Source organism: Agelaius phoeniceus, chromosome 23 (genome assembly GCF_051311805.1).
Source record: "Agelaius phoeniceus isolate bAgePho1 chromosome 23, bAgePho1.hap1, whole genome shotgun sequence".
Taxonomy (NCBI): domain Eukaryota; kingdom Metazoa; phylum Chordata; class Aves; order Passeriformes; family Icteridae; genus Agelaius; species Agelaius phoeniceus.
The window spans coordinates 6996453-7011710 of NC_135287.1; the positions used below are offsets into that span (position 1 = coordinate 6996453).

At 47.5% G+C, this 15258-nt stretch overlaps 1 long non-coding RNA gene across 1 annotated transcript; it reads left to right on the forward strand.

The window, feature by feature from the left end:
• The first annotated feature begins 3858 nt into the window (after window positions 1-3858).
• Window positions 3859-15012, forward strand: LOC143695644 (uncharacterized). Its single transcript, XR_013185062.1, has 2 exons — window positions 3859-3941; window positions 14592-15012. It is a non-coding gene; the product is annotated as an uncharacterized LOC143695644 (long non-coding RNA).
• The last annotated feature ends 246 nt before the right edge of the window (window positions 15013-15258 follow it).

Genomic DNA, 15258 nt, shown 5'->3' on the forward strand with positions numbered 1-15258 from the left:
GGGAAAGGAGGATCCTGGGAGCCAAAGGGGTGATGAGGATGGGGAGGGAGCAGGGAGGGGAGCAAGGCTGGGCAGGAACAGCTGCCTTGAATTTTCAGCTGCCGTGGGTCAGCAGAGTGCAGAGAACGATCTGGAGTCATCTGTCAATCCAGCAAGGACATTCATCAAGCTGATCACCTGCCAAGATCCGTGATGCTGTAAAGAAAGGGTTGAACATTCACACAAAAGTAGAATTTACTCCTCGTGTCTCTTCCCCTTCCCAGTTTTTGGCAGCCCAGTTTCTCTGCTGCCCTCCCACCTTTCTATCATGAAAACCATAAAAAATCTGAGGTCACCACGGACAGGATCCCAGGGAATGGTGTCTGATGGCAGCTGGGAGCCTTCAGGAGGCCCTGAAGGGAGGAAGAATTATTCACTCTGCAGCGTGTCCAGCTTCTCCCCAGGACTGAGGGACGCAGGTGAATCTGTCAGGCTGCAAACACCCCCAACCCTTCAGCAGGGGAGGAGCTGCTCAGATGTGGGAAGGGAGAGGGGAGTTTGCCCAGTTTCACACAAACAGGGAAGAAATACTCCCTGTGCTCCTCATGTTCACCTGGGGAAATGTGTGCCCTTCACAAACGCAGCCAGCGCAGCATTCACCGGGCAAAAAGGGCTCATTTCTGACAGAAGAAAGAAATTCAGAGCAGTTAAGGATGAATTTTGTGCTTCAGATCTTTAGAAAGCCTCTAGGAAGTGTTTGCACTGATATTTAAACCCCAGACATCCCCAGTCTTCCATGGCTGTGTGGAAACCTTAGTTTGGCATCTGTAAGAAAAGAGTTTCATCTTATCTTGTTGATATGTCGCATTTTAATAGAGAAATGCAATCAAATGAAGAGAGCTGCAAAGCCAGTTTTCCTATAAAAGCAGAATTGATTGGTCTCTGGTTGAGGAGGAAGAGAAGGTCAAGGATCTTAAATCAGGAGCTCCTGTCAGACACCCCCATCTAATCCCCTAAAAGATGGGGGCTCCCTCATTTCTGGCTCAGGACAGAAGCCAACCCCTAAATTAATTAACTCAGAATGGGCTCAAGCAGTGGCTGTTGGTGCAGCTGCAGCCCTAGATATCAAATCTCTTAGGTTTTAATGCCTCAGAGGCCAATCCTGCTTCCTCTGCTGAAAAGGAAAGTGAAAAACAAAGGAGGGGGGAGGCCACATCCTCCCCCAAACTCCCAGCAAAGGGCAGCTCATAAAGCACCTGCTTTGCTCCTTCTCAAAGGCAGGAAATTGGCAATTTTACCGCCTGGCTGGGAGCCTGCAGGATGGGGCTTCAAACCCCTCAAGGTGAGCCCTGGGCAGGTAAAAAGGCACAGGTAAAAAGTCACCTCCCTGCTCCACAATTACTGGCACAAGAGCTGAGTGTCAGCAAGGTCCTGAGCCAGCGCTGGCTCTGCCAGCCTGCTCCACTTCAGCTGCACAGCTCAGAAATTGCTCAGTGCCACAATTAAATCCTGCCAGTCCCTCTGGGCCCGGGGCACAGCCTCTTCAGGAACCAGGAAGGGCTCTTGGAGCTCCTCTTTAAAAATCTAAATTACCCCGGGAAGTAATTGCTAATTATTATTGCTATTATTATTTATTACTTCCCGAACTGATAAGGTGTGCATGATCTGAATGCTTCCAAATCCTGCCTGCACTGAGAGAGGAGTTTTTGCAGGCCAGGAGTCTCTGGGAGGAGGAATTCATTAGGAAATGAATTTCAGTTTTATTGCCAGTCCTTTGTTTTTTCCCCCCTGAATGGGTTCTGTGAGCTTTGCACTGATCATGTGGGGGGGAGAGGCAATTAAAATACAGGCAATTAAAATGTGGAGGTGAGCATTGGTGCTATAAAACACAGCTAAGGAGAGGGAAGATGGATCTCCCTGCTGCTTCCTCAGGCAGGAGGGGCTGAGGGATGCTCTGGACTCAATGGAGCATCACTGCCAGTCAGGAGAGGGGTGCAGAGCAAGGACTTGGGCTCAGAAAAAGCATTTCCAGTGGAAAGGCTCCTCTCTGCCCCTGGGTCTGAATTCCCTGTGCTCATCTCAGCCTGCAGGAGGCAGCTGGGCTGTTTTCCCACGGAAACTCCCTGCCAGACAAGGAAAAGAAACCTTGAAACCTTTATCAAACCAGCATCTCCAAACCTTTATCAAACCTTTATCAGACCAGCATCTCCAAACCTTTATCAAACCTTTATCAAACCAGCATATCCAGACCTTTATCAAACCAGTATCTCCAAACCTTTATCAAACCTTTATCAAACCAGCATCTCCAAACCTTTATCAAACCTTTATCAGACCAGCATCTCCAAACCTTTATCAAACCAGCATATCCAAACCTTTATCAAACCTTTATTAAAACCAGTATCTCCAAACCTTTATCAAGCCAGCATCTCTGTGTGCAGATGGAAAACAGCCCCAGAGGTGTGGCAGTCACTTGTCAGGTATTTGAACCATTCAGGGTGTGGAGGATTAAGTGTCACCCTGGTTTTTTAAGATTTTCTAAGCCTTCTGATGCTGACATTCTTGTGGTGAACTTTCTCACACGCTTTCTGTAAATAACTGATTGCTTTGCATTCCTTTATGGAGGAGGAGAAATTGGATGGGCTGTTGGTTTGTGCAGTGTCATTGGAGAGGTGGCACTGTCACCCTTGGAAATCTATAAATGTTAGAATCAGAAAATAAACTGCCCTTTCCTTTACCTTGAGAGCAGCAGTGTGAGCTCGTGTTTGTTTGTGTCCTACAGCGACAGGCCAGCACCCCAGGGCTGAGCCCTCCCACCTCTCCATCTTCTCCAGGGATGTTCTGCTGCTCTCTCAGGTGTTTCCTGCAGAGCCTGGCACTGCTGGGCCTCTCCCAGCTCCATGGTGGCACCTCCAGCTTTGGGAATGCAGCCCAGAAGGGGCCCACACACACACACACACACCCTCCAGGTCCCACCCTGCTCTGCTGGTCCCTTCTGGGTTTATTTCCCACAAACAGAGGCCTGCAATGCCCTGGTTCTTCTGAGCAGCAGGGATGTCCCTGCCAGGCACCTTCCAGCGCCCTGTGGCTGCTGCAGCTCGGGTGTCAGCTCTCCCACCCCAGCACGGGTGTGAGCCAGCACCTCTGCATGCCCACATCAGCAGCTGTGCCCTTCTCCTGCTCCAGAACCCTTCTGAGCCTTTCTGAACCTCTCTGAGCCTTTCTGCCCCTTCTGAGCCCTTCTGAGCCTCTCTGTGCCATTATGAGCCTTTCTGTGCCTCTCTGAGCCTTTCTGTGACTCTTTCTGCCTTTCTGACCCTTTCTGTGCCTTTCTGTGCCTTTCTGACCCTTTCTGAGCCCTTCTGTGCCTCTCTGTGCCTTTCTGTGCCTCCTTCTGCCTTTCTGCCCCTTTCTGACCCTTTCTGACCCTTTCTGTACCTTTGTGAGCCTTTCTGAACCTCTCTGTGCCTTTCTGTGCCTTTCTGACCCTTTCTGAGCCCTTCTGACCCTCTCTGTGCCTTTCTGAGCCTTTCTGTGCCTTTCTGAACCTTTTTGTGCCTTTTAGTGCCCTTCTGTCCCTTTCTGTGCCTTTCTGAGCCTCTCTGTGCCTCTCTGAGCCTCTCTGACCCTCTCTGTGCCTCTCTCTGCCCCTCTGTGCCTCTCTGACCCTCCCTGTGCCCCTCTCTGCCCCTCTGTGCCTCTCTGAGCCTGGGAACCTGGGCAGGGCCAGCTCCCCTCGCCACCCAGAGCGAATCAGCCCAGAAAGGATCTGGGATGTGCTCCAGGTCACAGAGCAGAGCAGTGGCCAGGAACAGGAGCCAGCTCCCACTTCCCTTCCCAGAGCCTGTCCCCTGTCCCCCCCTGTGTCCCCCCCAGGGCTGGCTTTAATCACCAGAGCCTGTTTGTTTTCCTGGCCCTGCATTCCTCACCCACACCACATCGACATCGGATCCTCTCTGGGCCAGGTGGGTGGACAGCAAGCAGAAAATCCTCTCTTTTTTTGAGAAAGAGAATTCTCCAAGCCTATTCCAAGCCTCCTGCTGGACTCCAGCACTGGGAATTTCCTTTGGAGGGGGGGTTTGTGACCCCTTATCCCACTCAGCAAGGAGGAAAAAAATGCGCTTTATTTTTGAGATAGAGAATTTTCCAAACCTTTTCCAAACCTCTTGCTGGACTCCAGCACTGGGAATTTCCTATGGGGCGGGGGGGGTTTTGTCCCACTCAGCAAGGAGAAAATCCTCTCTTTTTTTGAGAAAGAGAATTCTCCAAACCTTTTCCAAGGAGAAAAACCTCTCTTTTTTTGAGAAAGAGAATTCTTCAAGCCTTTTCCAAGGAGAAAATCCTCTCTTTTTTTGAGAAAGAGAATTCTCCAAGCCTTTTCCAAGGAGAAAATCCTCTCTTTTTTTGAGAAAGAGAATTCTTCAAGCCTTTTCCAAGCCTCTTTGTAGACCCCAGCACTGGGAATTTCCTCGGGGTGGTTTTGTCCACCTCAGCAAGGAGAAAATTGTCCAAACCTTTTCCAAGGAGAAAATCCTCTCTTTTTTTTGAGAAAGAAAATTCTCCAAGCCTTTTCCAAGCCTCCTTGTGGACCCCAGCACTGGAGTGCCCAGATTTCCTTGGGGAGGTTTGTGACCCGTTGTTCCACTCAGCAAGCAGAAAATTCTCTGTTTGTTTTTGAAAAAGAGAATTCTCCAAACCTTTTCCAAGCCTCCTGCAGGACCCCAGCACTGGGAATTTCCTCAGAGGGGCTTTGGGACCCCCTGTCCCTCTCAGCCTCGCCTGGCCAGGGGAGAGAGGAGCTGCAGAGGTTTCACCCTGAGCTGGCAGGCAGGAGCTGCAGGGCAGGGTGTGAAGGACGCTGAGGAGGGGCTGGGATGTGCAGAGCTACCAGAAATGTGCTCTTGAACAGCGCTTAAATCAATGAATTACAGGTACAGGCTCACCCCAGAGAGGGGAGGATGCCCTGGCAGTGCTGCTGCCCCCAGCCATGGGTGCCCTCCCTGGCAGGAGCCACCCACATCGGGCAGATCCCACAGAGAAAGCCCAGAGCGAGCCCAGCTGAGCTGAACTTTAGCTCGGAGCCCGGTGCCACATTGCCATGGCAACAGCAGGGCCTGCTGGGCAGGGCCGTGCTGCTCTGCAGCCTCCGGCCCGGCGGGGAATGGCAGGCCCTGCACGTCCCTCTGTCCGTCCTGGGCAGCCCAGAGCCTGGCACAGAGCCCAGCATGCCCCTGTGGGTCTGATTGTCACCCCTGGAGCGAGTCACCAACCTTAGGTGAAGATCTGCAAGCCACGACAAATTAAATAGAGTGATGGTGAATTTATCACGGGGTGAAAAAATAGATTTTTGTGGGTTTTTAGAATGGGGGTTCAGGGGAGCAAGATGGAGGGATCTGGGTGTGTCCAGCCAGACAAATTAAGTAGAATGACAGTGAATTTATCACAGGGTGAAAAAGGAGATTTTTGTGGGTTTTTAGAATGGGGGTTCAGGGGAGCAAGATGGAGGAATCTGGGTGTGTCCAGCCAGACAAATTAAGTAGAATGACAGTGAATTTATCACAGGGTGAAAAAGGAGATTTTTGTGGGTTTTTAGAATGGGGGTTCAGGGGAGCAAGATGGAGGAATCTGGGCGTGTCCAGCTTTTCTCCTTCTTCTTCTTGGCCTCCATCTTCTGCTGTGCTGGTGGCACTTTGGGATTGGTTTAGAGTAGAAGCTCAGTGTCTAACACAGGTGATGGGTATTGGGAAGTTATGGTAAATATTGTACAGGTAGTTTTTAGTACAAAAAGATAACAACACCCTGAGGGTATCAGAATGCCTCTGACTGTTGTGCTGAGTGGACCTCAGCAGGACAGGAGAAAGAATTTTATAGGTAAGAAACAATGAACAACCTTGAGACCGAGAAATGAAGAGCTCTGACTGCTTCTTCAAGCGCCGGGCTGGGAAAAGAGACTTTGTGACACATCTGGGGTCACTGTGAGCAGCCAGAAATCCTGACAGGTTAAAGCATCACTTTGCCATGGGATCACTGAGCTTGGAAAAGTCCTGTGAGACCATTGAATGCAACCTGTGCCCAGCCCAGAGCCCTGAGTGCCACCTCCAGCCCTTCCCTGGGCACCTCCAGGGACGGGCACTCCAAACCTCCCTGGAGATCTTCACCAACCCCAAAACCTCCTGTCACAACAAAGTGGGATGGGGACATGGGAGGGGATATTTGGAGACCCAGGGGCATTCAGGGAGTCCTGCACCCTGTCCCTGAGAGCTTTGGGTTTGTGAAATGCCCCTGGTGTGAGCTGGGCTGGGCTTGGAGGGGCTGCGTGAGGATGAGGATGAGGATGGAGCTGCTGTCACACCTGGGTGCCTCTGTTGTGGCAGGAGGAGCAGGAGCTGGAGGCAGAAGCCTTTGAAGCTGCCTCAGAGGTGTGTGGGACGGGCTCCTGCAGGTGTTCCCTTTGTCCCATCAGCTGCCACGCCTTGGCACCAAATCAAAGTTTTTTCCAGAGCTCACTTTCATATCCTCTCACTTTTATATCCTCTCACTGCCTGATCACAGCGTGGTCAGTGGGGAATTCAGGCCAGAATTGCCTTTGGAGCAGGAAATCTCCACTTTTTCCTGAGAAAACCTCTAGTCCTGGTGCTCTCAAAGCCAATAAATTGGATTTGTCTCCTGGATGCAAATGCCAGCAGCCCGTGGCAGTTAATTGCAAGTTTTCCTTGCAGGCTGCAAGTGGTGGAATCTCGCTACAAAAGGCATTTCTGATGTTGGGTGCTCTGTAAATATTTATGTTCTTTCAGTGGAGGAATGCCTCGCAATCAGACAAACCACACAAAGGCAAATGAACTCATCAAAAGAAACCACAACTGAAATGTAAATATCATAAAAAAACAGGGGAGAAAAAAGCCTCTTTTCTGAGAGAGCTCCGAGCCCAGGTGCTGCTGTGGGTTTTCCTCAAGTGAGGATTTTTTTTTTTTTCCTAATCTGCAGGTGCTTCCAGATGATGAACAGGATGGGAAATCTGGCCCAGCCCACCTTAAATCAGAGAATTTAATGGAATTTCAGTGTTTTGTCAGGCTGAAAGGCTGTAATTACTGACCATAATCACCATTCGCACTCAAACACTCCAACTTTCACCCATGCTTTTGGTAAATTTCAGAGCTGCTCTGAGCCAAATATTTTGCCTCCTAATCACAGTTTACACCCCTTATTCCCAAACATTAGGTAGCAGCAGGAAGGGAGAGCCTGTGTTTTGTCAGTTAAAGGTTTCTTTATTTCAGCCTTGTTTTTTAACACTATCAGCTAATCCCCAGCACCAAAACAAGGTTGAAACTTTGTCAGGAGTTTGCTGCTGATATCCAGGAATATAATTGCATTTATTTATCTCCCACCTCCAAATTTTAATGGATTTTTTTTTCCCTCACAGATAACAACAAAGACACAATGGGGCATAGGTAGGCTGTAAATGTAAAATCTCAGTTTTCTTCTTTCTTTTGAGCTCCTCTTGGGACAGATGCAAGCAGCAAGTAGGACCAGGAGTTTTACTGCCAGGATGCAGCTTGCTTGTAACAAATCCTGCACTTTTCCAAGTTGGCCTCTGTCATTTTCTGCTGGGAGAGAGAAACCTTCCATTTTCAACTCCATTTTGGGCTTTTTTTTGTTTTTTGTTTTTTATTGGTTTTTCTGGAAAAACAGTCAGGGAATGTTCGAATGGAAATTATTCTTGCAGAAAGTCTTGCAGATTTGCAGGAGGTTAAACCAAGGAAAATTGGGAGCCATTATCTTCCCAAAGGCAGAAAATGTGTTGCCTGAATTAATGGCTGATTTCAGGAATACTCTCGGTAACGCCATCCATCAGAAATGAGATGCTGAATTACCAGCAGTAGCCCCGTTCCTTATTAAACACTTTGGTTAATTAGTCTGGGGACATTTTGCAGGCTGGGGCTCTGTGCAGAGCTGCAGAAGGTCAGAGCAGAAGGCAGCAGCGATGGATTAGTGAGCACCAGGACTCAGCAGCTCTGCTCAGCCTCTGAGATCCCACAGCCCGAGCTCCCCAGCCCCGTCTGCCCACCTGTAACCACAGCAAATCAAAGTGAATAATGATTATTGTGGCCAGGAGACCATGACAATTGTTCTTTCTGGAGAGGCTAAAGCTGCCAGTCTGAGCTGAGAACCACCTGCCCTGGTTTGGTGTGAATTCACCACGTTCTGTGCTGGATTTACCCTGCAGTGGGACAGGGAGCCCGCACTGCAGCCCCCACTGCAAACCACAAACCAGGGGGAAGAACAAATGCAGAATGAAGGGAATTCCAAATTCCTAAAGGCAGAATGAAGGGAATTCCAAATTCCTAAAGGCAGAATAAAGGGAATTCCAAATTCCTAAAGGCAGAATGAAGGGAATTCCAAATTCCTAAAGGCAGAATCAAGGGAATTCCAAATTCCTAAACGCAGAATGAAGGGAATTCCAAATTCCTAAACGCAGAATGAAGGGAATTCTAAATTCCTAAAGGCAGAATAAAGGGAATTCTAAATTCCTAAAGGCAGAATAAAGGGAATTCTACAGGGCTTGGAGCTGTGGGTTCTCACAGGTGAAGCTCCCAGCAGAAGGACAGAACCTCTCTCAGCCTGCAGAGCTTTTGGCGGTGCTGGCAGTGCCACCTTTTGCCTCTGGCTGTGTCCCTGCTGTCACCCTGATGGAGCACAGCCCCCTGTTCCTCCCACCCTGGGCCTCTGCCATAAATTAATGGCATTAGAGCTCCCCTAATGTCCTACATGAGCAGGGTGGTGCTGATCCCTTCCCTGGCAGGGGCCCAGGGCAGGTAATTACCCTGAGCCTCCCTGTGGGCCTGGGATACTCTGGGGCTGCTGGCAGCTCTCAGTGCCAAACACAAACCCCACGCCTTGAAGGGTTTCCCCCTTTCCTTCTATAAAAACATCCTTGGTGGGTTTTTTTGCCATCTTTGCTCCAGGATCAGTATTGCAGGGAGGGATGTGTTGGAGCCCCCATCTGGGATTTGTTTACGTCCAGCTCTGCCCTGACAAGGGCACTTTGTGCTGCTGGGGGTGGAGGGGGGCAGCAGGGAAAATGATGCCTCTATTCATGGGGAAGCACCAATCTCCAACTGGGATTTTATTCCAAAAAGGCCAGAAATACAAAATTACTCCTCAGCTAAGAAAGTAGAAACCAGGCCTTGATGTACAAAGGATTGTTATGCAAAAAAACCCCAACCCTGGGGCTGCATTACAGGAAAAAATAGGGTGAGTTGTACTTTTAGCTTAAATGAAGCAGATTGCAAACTAAAAATCCAGGGACAAATTCCATAATAACTTATTGCTGAATTTTTTTTTTTTCCCTCATGAAGTCAGAAAAGAGTGAGGAAAAAACCCCAAGAGATAACCAAGTTGTCACCTGGCTGATCAGAAATGTGATTCTCCCCCAGTTGTGGAGAGGTGCCCCACGTGAGCCCAGCTCACCTCACCCTGTGTACGCCCTAAATGAGCCGGAAACACAGCACAGAAACATGAAACAGAATCTTCTGCTATTGGATTTTCCTCCTCTTTGCTCCATTTGTGCTGTGATTTATATGGAGAGCACAATTTGGAGGATTGCATTGTGCCAGCAGTGAGACCACACTCCCTTTATGCCAAGATGAATTATTCTGCAGCTTTCCCATGCTGCTCAATCATAAACAGGGGCAATGGGCAGAAGATGAACCTGTGATTAAGCAGGATTTTATTTTTTTTATGTAGATTTCCCAATTCTGAAATATATTTTGATTAGATCATATAAAACATTTCTGGGAAAAAACCATTTCTCACATTTCCATCTTCCATGGTGTGAGCAACTTCCCAGACATTGCACAGAGCTTGGGGAAGAGTGGGAGGAGGAAGAAAAGGAGTTCATGGAGTTTAAAAATGCAATTTACGTGTTCAACCAGAGTCCTGCAGGAAGATGCACGTTCCACATGCATTTTAAAGGTCCTACAAATAAACAGCTTTGCTCCCTCTGCTGCATATTTTGATCTTGGTAGCAAAAATAGGAAATACCAGCCTGACACTAGGACTGGATCCTTTCCTGCAGGGCCAGAAGGGTCTTTTGTAGTGGGATTATTTCAGAAGTAAGGCTTGGTCAGACACCTAAGATGGAAATTTGAAATATTGCAAGTGATTTGAAATACTGAAAGTGATTTCCTTCAGTGCAGCAGCCCTGTTAAGTGTTTGACTGTTTCTAAGATAAAAGCTGATCTCAGAGTTAACCCCAGCTCAAATGGCTGTGTTTAATGGCCTGGTGCTGTGGTGGCTCTGACTCCCAGCCATGCTGGGAATGAAGCACAGTGTGGATATTGATTAGCCCTGGAATTGTGAGTCATTTCCTCTGATCCACTGCTGAGTGCTAGCGTGCCCAAGGGGCTGGTTTAGGCTTCAAAAAAAAAAATGATGGGAAGCACAAAGGGAGTGTGGGCTGTGGAATGGCAGTGACTTTCATTCAGAAAAACATCTTTGCAGAATAGCTTGGCTTTGAGAAGGAAAATATTTACGTCCCTTCTCATCTGGAACTGGAATAACAAGAAACAAAACTTGAAATGGCAAAAAAAAAAAAAAAGGGGGCAAGATCCCACAGTTCCAGAGGCTTTGTAACATTAAATATACTTGAAAGGAAAAATCCCAGCTTAGGTGTTAATTACTCACATTGCTGCAATGGAGCTTTGGAGAGGGGCTTGAGGGAGAGGGGAAGGGATATTTTGTTTTTCTTGCATTTATTTCCATCCTGCTGGTTCGGGATTGGCCTGGTGCTCCACGGTTTGAGCTGAGGCTCGGGAGCTCTGATTTCAGCTCCCTTTGGCCACAGGTTTCCCACAGACACATCACTAAATCAAACTGTGCTCGGCTAAGGTGACTTTGTTCAGCTTTTTTGGGCTGTGTCCTCAGCAGGGGCTGTGCTGGGAAAACGCTCCGAGTTTGGGGTTACAGAACAATGAGGACTTGGGGAAACCAAGTTTTGTAAAATGAGAAATATGAAATAATGGGGGAATGTGCTGAATTCCAGCATCTTGCCAGGGGTGCTGCTGGATTGCAGGGAAGCTGCACAAGCTGGGCTGTGTTCAAGGGTGATGATGTTTTTGTCTCCAGATTTATCACAAGTTCCAGGCCCTGGGGACCCCACTGGCTGCCAAAGGCAGTGTCTGTCCCCGACTGTCCCACCTGACTGGGATCAAAATGCCCTCAAAGAGCCCTAGCAAAGGTTTTTGTGCTGTTTTGTTCCCCTTCCATGACGAGCACAGCCCTTCTCCAAGAGAGGCTGGAGCAGCTGTGCAGATGGCAGACATCTGCCAGAGAAATGCATCATCTTCCATCATCTGGCACCGCTCCTGGCAGCACAGAGCCGCTGCTTTGTCACCCAACAGTTCCTCCTCAGAGAGGGAACCTGGGTGAGCAGAGCTAAAGCCACACTGAGGATGCTCTCCTGGTCCCACCTGGGGGGTTTCAGTGGCATTCAGGCCAACCTGGGGCCTCCTCACCCTGATGTGGAGATGAAAACCCCCACATTGTTTATTGCTGAGTGCTTTACATGAAGAACCTGCCTGTGGAGCAGCATCTTGTGTTTAAATCATTTAACATCGCTTTAATTCGGACTGCAGCACAAGGGCAGCAGCAATCAAAACTCTAAAAGCCAAGGACAGGTCCATGAGGCAAAGCTCTGAAAATCCTGGTCAGGCCTGGAGGGGCAGCAGCTGCCCTGGGGACTGGGGGTGATGCTCACCAGTGAATTCAGGCCCCCAGACTGGTGATGGCAAAGATGACATTCCAAAAGTGGTGCCCAAAGGTTTCGTGGCTGAATTTCAGCATCCAGATGTGCCTGGGAAGCTGCCTCAAAACAACCTGGGTGTTGTAAATCCCAGAGACTCCATCCAAGCTTGGGTAACAAAGCAGAGGATGGATTCAGTTCCAGAAAAAAATGATTTTTGCCTCAACAGCAAGAATTTTCCAGGATCTTTTTCTTTCTCACTGCATTTCAGCACCATCTTAAGACCATTATGCAAAAATAGAAACACTCCTTTACTCATATTTTTATCCTCTCCACAATATTTTTGGAGAAATGTGAAGCTGACATAACACAGAGTCAGAGAGTGAGATTCTGTTACAAGTTTTATTCTTCTGTGCCTGAAACCCAGTCACAACCAAAGAATGTTGGGGAAACATTCAGCTCTGCTCTGGGCTGATTTAAAAATGGAATTATTCCTTTTTTTTTTTCCCTTGGAATGACTGCCTACCTGCCTGCCTGGTGGGCAATCAGCATAATCCTGTTTAGTTGCCTCTCAGCAAGAGGAAAATTAAAGCACAGTTCTGCTCCAGTGGATTCGTCTTCTGCAGCCCTGACTGGCAAGGAGCTCCCTGTGGTAAGGAAAGAGAGGAGCAAAAAGTTGTAAATTGCTCTTTTTTTGTTGGTTTTTTGGACAGCTCTTTGCTTCTGGGGGATGGGGGAGCCTTTATTAAGTTTCAAAGTGAGTCCAGTGGTCATTGATGCTTTAGAGGCAGCTCTGGGGGTGGATGTGCTGAGTGTGGCTCTGGCAGGGCACCCATGTGCAGGGAATGTGGCTCCCCAGAGCTTGCACATGTGCTTGAACATTCCTGCCAGGCAGATCCCTACTTCTTTTAAATCAAAGCAGCCTGAGGGATGGATTTTTTTCAATTAAAACAATCCAATTGCTTGCTACCACGAGACACCCTCTTGTTTTAGTCTTTTCCATGCTAATTTTGCACACACTGGTTTTACACTTGCATTAATGGGCATGATGTGATGGTGAGGCTTGGAATAAATATTATTATAAATAAAATCAGCAACTAGAGCAGCTGTTCTTTTAAAATAGCCAGGTATTAGTGATGCTGGTGTCTGTTATTTAGAGGCACTGGGTGATGGAGGTGCTTTAAATACCTTTAATATTTTAAATTAAAACAGAAACCAGTGACATCACGGGGAGAGTGGAAGAGAACAGTCAATTAATCCTCATATACTCTGTACACTCCTTTTAATTTCTGTGATTCTGCTCAGCTGAGAATCCTTTGTTCCTTTGAATTGAAGCACCAGAGCTGACTGGGTAGGTTAAAAATATTAAAATGAGACATTTAGTGCACACTGGCAGTGTGGAATGGTTTTTTACATGGAAGCCTGCATGTTAAATGTAACATTTTATCCTCAAGGATGGGAGATTTCCCGAATTCCCCCAAGTGCCAGGTGACTCCCAGGGATGCCATCAGCTGGGTGACATGTGAGCTGTGAGTCAGAGTGACAGGGCATGGCCAGGAAATGGAACATCCCTTCCCTGGCTATTTCCATCACCTACAGCTCCACATCCAAATGCTCCCAGCTCTGGGCAGGAGCCATCCCTGGCTGTGGGCAGCAGAACTCCAGGAGAAATCCAGGATAAAGCTTGGAGCTCCAGGTATGGACATAAAGAAGTCCAAGTTCTGAGTGCTCAGATTCTGAATTTCTGGGCTGTAATTTCACCTCTCCAGTTCTGATGACTTCACCCTCATTCCTTGGTTTGTGACATCACCAGAGCACAGGAATATCTCTGTGAGCCACCTTGTCTAAAAAGGAGAGGGAGATACTCTTACTTTTCTTCTATATTAAGACTTTTAAAAATAATCTGTGGCAAAGAGAGGGATGTTTCAAGGGACTGTCTCAGCTTTTATTGCCTGGCTGTGAAGAATATTGATCTGAGGTCATTTTGCATAGTGTTGTTATCCATCACCATAAACATCTGCAGAGCACAGAACAATCCCCCTCTGGCCAGGAGGAATTCTGAGGTGCATTCCCTAATTCTGCCCCTTTTCCAGAGCCTCCAAATAAGGGAGGACTCTGCTTTGTGGTTTAAAAATCTGGGTCTAATATTTGTGAAATGCCTGTATAGTTAAAATTCACTTTTATGATATTTGCATAGCAGAAGTGGAATTAATTTGACAGATTCCACTGCTGCTGCTTTTAAATGTGGCAGAAAACTTCAAATTTCCTGCTCACTTTTATGCCAAGTACCCAGTGAAGTCAGGAACTGAGACTTGCACTTCAGTTATTGATTGATGGGATTTTTTTCCCCTTTTTATTTTATATATTAAATGCACAAGCATGGCCCATAAACCTCTGTTAATGGCCAAAAAAAAAGGGAAATGTGTCAGGTAATGTACTTGGAGCACCTCATTCCATTTGGATATGCCTGGGACTCGTCTCCATTGGATTTTCATCATAAAACCCATGATTCTGCTTTTAAATTACTTGGAGGCCTAAATTCAGGCTAGACTCTTGATGTCTTTGCTCTGTGAAGTATTTTGAGAAGAAAAGCTCATATTTCAGGAATTCTGCTCCAGGTGAAATGGTGTCCCCAGATTTTCCTTTATTCTGCCCCATCCCTGAGCTGGAGGGGCTTTGGGGTGATTTTTCCTCTGCTGATTTCCATGCGAGCTCTTCCCCTGATCCACCCCGGGAGTTCAAACTCCCACATCAGGGACTAAAATATGGTTAAATAGGAATAAAGATCTGCTGATATCTCCAACACAAACAACTGCTCCCCCACAGTACACAACAATTCGCGGTATCTGTTGTGTGCAATATTCTCTCTTCACAGATCCTTCTGTTCCAATTTTTGGGGATGTCAGCTTGCAGGGAAGAGGAGCTGCCTTAATTGATGTGATGTTCTCTCCAAGACTATTGTTTACCACAGAGGAATACTCCTGCTTTGCAAGGCTTTCACTCTTTGGTTGATTTTTGTGGAGAAGACGACTGGGATATAAAATTGTTTATAAAATGGTGTCAATACCAGTCTGTGAACTTATTCTGGATGCTCTAAAGGTCATTTTTACAAGGTGACAGGGACACCTCCCACCGTCCCAGGGTGCTCCAGCCTGGCCTTGGACACTGCCAGGGATGGGGCAGGAATTCCTCCCCAAAATTCCATTTACACATCCCCTCTGCAGGCCTGAAACCAGCGCCCTTGTCCTGCCACCATCTGCCCATGCAAATAAAAACAAAAACCTTGTGAAACCCTGCTTTGTTCTCTTCTGGGGTTGCTCTTTTCAAGCCAAGCTCATGGAGATTTAATCTCAAAAAGTTGGGTAATAATTGCTGCAAACTCAGTACCCTTCATAATAAAAAAATGTATCTAATATGTAGAAATCAGCTAATTGTTTTCAGGATAGAAAGGTGTTTCTTCCTGAGGTTTTTATCCCAAATACTCTCAGGGCAAGGTTGGCTTTCTGCTGCAAGAAATAGATATAGAATATATAAACATATAT